The sequence below is a fragment of the Puma concolor genome, chromosome B4, assembly GCF_028749965.1.
Source record: "Puma concolor isolate L17-30 chromosome B4, mPumCon1.1.hap2, whole genome shotgun sequence".
Taxonomy (NCBI): Eukaryota; Metazoa; Chordata; class Mammalia; order Carnivora; family Felidae; genus Puma; species Puma concolor.
In genome coordinates this window covers 53,404,557-53,413,091 of record NC_141673.1, presented here as the reverse complement: position 1 = coordinate 53,413,091, position 8,535 = coordinate 53,404,557, and the positions used below count along the sequence as shown (strand labels likewise).

Here is an 8,535-nt window from a genome sequence, read left to right as displayed (position 1 = left end):
GACTTAGGCTCAGGTCATGATCTTATGGTTTGTGGGTTCGAGCCCTGCATCTGGCTCTGTGCCACCAGCTTGGAGACTGCTTTGGATTCTGTGGCTCCCTCTCTCTCTGCCCCTCCCCTGCTCATTCTCCCTCTCTCTCTCTCTCTCTCAAAAATAAATAAAGATTAAAATATTTTCTTAATAATAAAAAATAAAAATAAAAATCAACTATTTATTAAAAACACATGTATATTAGAATAGGTTGAAGTATTATACTGCACATGGTCAGAAATAACTACGGAAGTCCCACTCAAAAAAACATTGAGAGAAGGGGCACCTGGGTGGCTCAGTTGGTTAAGTGTCTGATTCTGGATTTCCATTCAGGCCATGATGTCACAGTTTGTGAGTTTGAGTGCAGAGCCTGCTTGGGATTCGGTCTCTCTCTCTCTCTCTCTCTCTGCCTCTCCCCTGCTCATGCACTCTCTCTCAAAATAAATAAACTTTAAAAAAAGAGAAATTGAGAGAAGAATTACAAGAGTTGTGCCAAGACATCTGAAAATTGAACGCATTCTTGCCTTATTCTTTTCCTCTAGCTACCAGATGAGTAAATGTCAGGAGGAGATTGAAAATTATGAAATGCTCACTTTGAAAGAAACCATTTCCACTAAAGAGTGTAAATTTCTCTTTTCCCTTTGATTTTGGGAACGGGACAGAAATAACTATGGTATTCCGACTTTGAAGAGATGAAGAAACAGATACCCAAATGCTTACATAGGATTATTTGCTTTTCAATGACATGGGACTCAAGGCCTACCTTGGCACCAAAACGTGCAACACCATGAACCAGTTTGTGAACAAGTTCAATGTCCTATTGATCAGCAAGGCATCGGCAGGAGGATGTGGGGGCTCCTTTTCTGAGAGGGTAGTTGAAGGGACGATGCATGGGTTGGACAGTGGTCCCACAGGGGAGGAATGTCACCCTCCATTTAGAGAAACCTCTGTCACTAATAAAAGGGGAGCAGCCCCACAGCATCCATTCCAATGAAAAAAAACTTCTGACCCTATGTAACCCAGAATGAGGATCAGTATATTTTACTGGAAGACTGTAAGGCTCTCTTTTCTTCCTTCTCCCTCTATTAATAGCTGTAAGAGTGGAAACAAGCAATTTTACTACTCTCGGCCTCAGTTCCTTTAGAAACAAAATAGGAGTAATGGCATCTGTCTAGAGGCATAGGACAGGAGCAGATGAGATTTTAAGAATGCTCTCAAGGTATTAAATTTTTATTTATAAACTTCCCTAATGAAGTTGGGGTTACTTGCGCCTGTGTAAACACTCTTAAGAAATTGAACTGTTCCACACCCACGTTATCATTGTAACAGGTAATATAGCTTGATTGTTTCAAATTATTTAGAGATTAATTCATGAAGTTCATACAGAATGCTTGCTGTAACAAACAATAGTCTGGATCTAATGGTAATATCTGGAAGATTTCAGAGTGGTAATATGAACATAAGTTACAAATAGTATAGACACAGTGTTATTGGTTTTTAGTTGCTTGAAAAGACTGATTGCTTAAGTCTAAAGGTTTCATTTTAGTGTTGTGGTTTGTTTTTCTCTTCTTTCCTTGCATATATTATAACCCAGAGTCAGTGTAGGATTAATTGACTTTGAATATATTCTGCAATTCATAGAGTGTATTTGGATAGCACATAAGTGAATTGCTGAATAACTTGCACTTCAAATTGACATTATCAATTTTGTTCTCAAATGTTAGTATCACCATTAAGATATATTTTAAAATGTATCTTTAATTAAAATACAAACTAATAGAGGGGAAACAATGGATTGACAAAGAGTAATAAATCTAGATGAAGGCAGGAAAGGAGACAAGAAAGAAACTAGAATGGGATGGTACACAAAAGAAAGGACAAAAAATATCTGATTTTGAACCCAAATATATCAATATTTACCAAAAATTTTCATTAAAATTTCTTTCTTTGGGTCCCCCCCACTTATCAATGGACCTTTCATTCTGAGGTACAAGCGAGTTTCTAAACTATTTATGGCACCATTTTTTTTTCCGTTTCAGTGTTTAGGTTCATTGCACTTTATTATTTATTCTTCTATTTGCTGACCTTTTCATTCTAGAGATCTTTGGCAATGAGTCCTTTCCAAAACAATAAATCTGTATTGGATTTTATATCTCATTAGTTTTATCAGCAATATCTTAATGGACTTCTTATAACTTTGCTCTGTATCCTTTTTGTAATCTCTTGAATTCCATTTTCCTCAAAATCAAAATGTAATCTACTAACTTGAAGAATATAAAATTGCAGCTTCTCTACAAATGATTTTGCTGAAACACAGATCTTTGGAGTATTAATTCCATGTCAGTAATAGTATGCTTGAAACTGGGTTTCTATTAGGGCACATGAGTGGCTCAGTCTTTTGAGCATCTGACTGTTGATTTCAGCTGAGGTCATTATCCTAAGGTTGTGGGATCAAGCGCCATATCAAGCTCAGCGCTGAGTGTGGAGTCTGCTCAAGATTCTCTCTCACCCTTCGCCCCTCTCCCCTGCTCGTACTCTCTCTCTCTCTCTCTCTCTCTCTGTCCCTCCCTCCCTCCCTTCCCTCTCTCAAGAATAAATAAATAAATAAATAAATAAATAAATAAATAAATAAATAAATATAAAAAGAACTGGATTTCTGTTAAACTGAAAAGCAAAAATCTTCATTCTAATCTTATTTCTTCCATCTGTTTGGAGATTTATGATCATTTGCTTTTTTCCTTTATCCTCATGTCCCTTTGTAAAGCGAAGTTAGTAGGTTGCCCTTTGATACATTTACTTTTTAAAAACCTGTTTCAGAGACTTATTCTTTTTTTTTATGGTGGAAAAATGTATATTGATATGTAGCCAACTGGACTTCGTTTAGATGATCCCGATTTGGTTAGCAACATCCCAAGCATCACAATCAGGAGTCAGTAGAACATACACCTCCTTCTCCCCACGGGGCCTAATCAGGGTGTTGACCTTGGCCACATCCATGTCATAAAGCTTCTTCACAGCCTGTTTGATCTGGTGCTTATTGGCCTTGACATCCACAGTGAACTCAAGTGTGTTGTTGTCATCTAGTTTCTTTACACCTGACTCTGGAGTCAGGGGAATCTGGATGACAGCATGGTGGTCAAGCTTGTTTCGCCTGGGGGCACTCTTTCACGGATATTTGGGCTGCCTTTGGAGATACAGTGTTGTGGGCCATGGCAAGGTAGGTGACACGCAGATCTTCTTTTTTCTGTGACTCTGGGACCCCTTTCAGCATTGCTTTCTTGGCCTTCAAAGCCTCTGCTTTGGCTGTGGCTTTGGGAGGGGCAGGGGCTTCCTTCTTTGCTTTTGGCACCGTCTTCTTGAAAGGACTCAGAGACTAATTCCTATAGTTCCTTTATATTCCTCTCTGTTATATCTTTGAAAATAGCTTTCCATTATATAGACAATAGAATATATCAAAGATATATGTTTTATTTTCAAAAATAGTTACAAATGTTTCATAGGTGTACATGGTTTTCAAAAATCAAATACTACCAAAAGATACATCCGGAAAAAACAGTTCTGCTTACTGACATTTTCAACTCTTGAGCCGTTTCTTTTTTTTCTTCCTTCTGCATTCCTAAATATGTGTATATATTGCCACCTGAAATTTATCAGTTTTATCATGATTTTTGGATTCTTTGATATGGTCTATCTCACTTTATTCCCCTTCCCCCATCACACCAATGGGGTCATAGTCAGGGCTAACATGGTCACTAGCTATAAATGTTGTTGGGATAAGTAGTGTACTACAACTTTTTTCTTACTCCTAGAACTTCAGTAGAACAGATGTATAGAGATACAGATATAGAGGTAAAAAAAAAAAAAAAAACAATAAAATAAAAGAAAGAGCAAGAAAAAGACCATGAACTTTTTAACAAAAGGCAGAAACTGAGATAACTGTTTTTGCTTTGTTTGTTGTTTAATTTTTAAATACTCTAAGATTCATTTGTCCTTTTGATGGAACACATATTCTAGCAATTCTGGTAACCAGTTCTTTGAATTACTTAGAATGTCAAAAAGGTTTTGAGGATAGAAAGTGGGTACAGATCTAGTAACTCACTCAGCAGAGAAAAGGAAGCTACAAATAAGGTCCGCCAAAGGAAAAACGTCCTTAGTTTTGCTCTCTGGAATGATTGATCATCCCTACTTTGTTCTTGAAGATCACTTGTGAGAAAGGCACGGGGGAGAATTTCTCTTAACATTAGCAACCCCTTCCTATTGTTACAGATTTGGGGACTCTGGGTAGAGTCTTATAAAAAAAATGCGTTTTGGGGCTCTGGGTTTATCAGCCCCAACATGGTAATCCTATAGGCAGATACCCAAAGCCAAGAAGCATATGATACCGTGAACCTTAGATCTTCTCTCCAGTCTAGGAATTTGTATTACAGCAGTAGACTTCAGTATTCTGCAATTGCCCTAACTCAACTCTTCCAGTTCCATCTTGACTGCTCATTCAGTACAAGTCTGAAGCGCTGAGTTGAAAACAATATTCCCTTTTCCTCTATCTATATCCCAGTATTCATGCATATATTTTTCTTTGCACTAACATGCTTATAAATGCATCCAGTGAAAATATTAGTTTTATAGATATAGATATAGTGTGAGTGTGTGTATGTATATATGTTCATAGATACAGATATAGATATAGATATAGATATATTATATACTTCTGAACATCTTGGCAAAGGAAAAGTCCAGAAAGTTTTTATCTACAGAGTGTTTAAAAGAAAAGCAATCACATTTCTATTATACTTATCAACAGTTCTACCATATTTAGGATGGAACAATATCTTCCAAGTGGCAAAGATACCTGTTTTGTCAGTCATCTACTGACACAAAAATGCCACTCCAAAACAGAGTCTTGAAACAATACTGATTTATTCAGCTAGTCAGCCTGCAAATTAGCCAATGAGGCTCAACTCTGTTCAGTGATTTTTCTGGTCTCAGGCAGGCTCATCCTTATGTATGGCTAATCTAGGGTGGCTTCCTATGGGATAACTGGGCGAGGTTGGTTCCAGACAATGGCTGCATACAAGAGCAATAAAACAAGGGCCTTTCAATATTCTGCTTGTGTTGTATTCACTAACATCCTATTTGCTGAAGCAAGTCATGTGACCCAAGCCCAGAATCAAGCCATAGATTCAGGGATGAGTAAAGAATCAGGGCCATTTTTGCAGACTACCATACCTATAAACTCAGAGATCTATATTTTATTCAAAATAAAACACATTTTCAAGCATTGAAGTACTATTTAATACTCATAATTTATCTTTAGGAAAGTTACTAGAAAATGTTTTATGACAAGAAAAATCACTCTAAGAAGAATAGAATACAACAAATAATGAAGAGGAAAAAACGAGTAAAACATTATTATCAAAATTCATTGATCTTTTTTAAAAAAATCTGTATCTAGGGGCGCCTGGCTGGCGCAGTCGGTTGAGCGTCCGACTTCAGCCAGGTCACGATCTCGCGGTCCGGGAGTTCGAGCCCCGCGTCAGGCTCTGGGCTGATGGCTCAGAGCCTGGAGCCTGTTTCCGATTCTGTGTCTCCCTCTCTCTCTGCCCCTCCCCCGTTCATGCTCTGTCTCTCTCTGTCACAAAAATAAACGTTGAAAAAAAAAAAAATTTAAAAAAATCTGTATCTAAAAGTCCAAGTTATATCAAAATGTAAGTTTGAAGACAGAAAGGAAGTGGAAGTGAAGTACAAAAGGAAGTAAAACATGTTAAACTTTTACTTTGTGATAAGGGTTTTATTCTAAATATTTTGAGAACAAAATGTATGTTTAGTATAATATATATCCAGCAGAGGAAAAAGGAGAACAAGGAAAATTTAATTATCTCATTTAAAGTCAGGATAGAAAAATAGGAAAAGTATACAGTGTAAAACATAAAATAAAATGATTTAAATAGCTAGAAACATAGCAGTAATGAAAATAAATATAAATAGATAAACTTTCTTATTATAACACTGACTATTAGGTAACATTTTTAAAAATCAAGGCAAGTTCTCTTTATAAATAAGAAACCAAATTGGTATAAAAAAGTTAAACAATAAAAGGACAGGAAAAGAAAGAACATAAAAACGTTAATGTAAAGAAGAATGGCAAAGAATTTTAAAATCAAATAAGACAGAATCAAAGAAAAAGTACTGGAAATTTACAGTAATAAAATTTTCAAACCTAAGATTAATATATATCATGAATATTTGTACACCTAATAACACAACTCCAATCTAAGCATAGCAAATTGATAGAACTTATAGGAGAATTTGAGAAGTTTACTACTAGTAGAACAGAGCTTAACTTCTCAAAATATCAAGCAGACAAAAACAGAGTTACTATAGAGAAAATTATTAACAACCAATAAACTTGATTTAACAGTCATCCTTTCTTAAACACCAATGAAAGAAACATTTACAACAATTGATAAAATACTTGACCACAAATGAAATCTCAACAACTTCCAACAATTACTATTATTCAGTTTATATTAACCATGGTATGGAAAAAATGAGAAATCAGCCATTTGAAAGACACCATTCATTTGAAAGGACTAACATAATTAAGAAATCTATATACTTTTTAAAACTCCAACGTTTTGATATAAGAAAAAAATTACAAAACACATATTGAATTTTTATGTCAATAACTATTGAAGTACTATTTAAAAATACATTGTTTTTAAAACAGTTGATATATTACGCAAAGTTCATATAGAAGGCAAGTATTTAACAATTAATGTTCAAGTTTTTAAAGTTGATAAAGTTTATAAAGTCTTAAATAAATCCTCTGAACTCTATTAAATTCTTATAAACATTTACTATGCTCATGCAGACTGTCAGTTATCAACATTTCCAAATTAATGCACACCTCAGTGTTCCCTTCCTGCATCATGTTCCCAGAAATATTATAAAAGATACCATAATATGATAATAAATATATAGCCATGCTCTAAAATGAAAAAAACTCTCAGCAGAACAGAAAATGTATGTGAGGAATTAACAAAATACCTGAAGCATTGAAGAGAGGGCTTGCATACTAGGTGCACAAAATTAGGTACATCTCTGGGACATATGAGCCATATCAAAGGTGCTATATGACTGGAAGTGATGGAAATAGGAAACTGATCCAGGATGTGGACTGGAAGTATTGCTCATTGGCCAAAAAAAAAAAGGGGGTGGCAATTTTCTAACTTGATAAAGCATGTTTTTTTTTCAAAATGCCTTAATGAAAATCATGCTTAATAATGAGATGTTAGAAGCATTTCAATTAAATGTTCAAGTAAATAAGACAAGTTTGGCTGCTCTTTGCACTACAATACATCATTGTATTAGAGATGCTGGCCCATGAAATAAGAGAGAAGAAATAAAAATGAAAGAGATGAAACTATTATTATTTGAAGTGATATTATCAATTTAGAAAATCAACTGAGAAATTTCAGTCTGGCAGAGGTGGTTAGACACAAGATCAACACAGAAGCTTCCATAGTTTTCAAAACACTATCAGTGTCTCATTGAAAAACTTAATTTTTTTGAGGCGCTTAGGTGGCTCAGTGGGTAAGTGGCCAATTTCGGCTCAGGTCATGGTCTCACGCTTTGTAAGTCTGAGCCCCACATGGGCTCTCTGCTTTCAGCACATAGCCCACTTCAGATCATCTGTCCTATCTCTGCCCCTCCCCTGCTTGGTGCCTCTCTCTCTCTCTCTCTCTCTCTCTTAAAAATAAATAAACATTAAAGAAAGAAAAGGGGCACCTGGGTGGCTCAGTCGTTAAGCATCCAACTTCAGCTCAGGTCATGATCTCATGCTTCATGAGTTTGAGCCCTGCTCAGGCTCTGTGCCAACAGCTCAGAGCCTGGACCCTGCTTCAAATTCTGTGTTTCCCTCTCTCTCTGCCCTTCCCCTGCTTTGTCTCTGTCTCTCTCTCTCTTAAAGACATATAAACATTTAAAAAACATTTTTGAAAGAAAAAAAAGATTTTTTTCAAAAATTTAACTCATAATAGTAATAAAAGGTACAACATACTTAGGCATAAACCCAACAATAAATATTCAAGACCAGTACAGATAAAATTATAAGCTTACCAGAGACATTAAAGAAGGCTTGAATGGGGTACCTGGGTGGCTCAGTCGGTTGAGCGTCCGACTTCAGCTCAGGTCACGATCTCACGTCCGTGAGTTCGAGCCCCGTGTCGGGCTCTGGGCTGATGGCTCAGAGCCTGGAGCCTGCTTCTGATTCTATGTCTCCCTCTCTTTCTCTGCCCCTCCCCTGTTCATGCTCTGTCTCTCTCTGTCTCAAAAATAAATAAACGTTAGAAAAAAATTGTTTTAAATAAAAAAAAGAAATAAAAAAAAGAAGGCTTGAATAAATGGAAATACAGGTTTATGTTAAAGAACGAGAAAACTCAATACATCTTACTAAATGTCTGTATCTTACTCCTTATAACATGCTTGATTGTCTTTTTACTCCAC

At 35.9% G+C, this 8,535-nt stretch overlaps 1 pseudogene; it reads right to left on the bottom strand.

Moving 5' to 3' along the window:
* Positions 1–2,910: 2,910 nt before the first annotated feature.
* On the bottom strand, positions 2,911–6,961 carry LOC112863800 (large ribosomal subunit protein uL23 pseudogene; annotated as a pseudogene).
* Between the last annotated feature and the right edge of the window lie 1,574 nt (positions 6,962–8,535).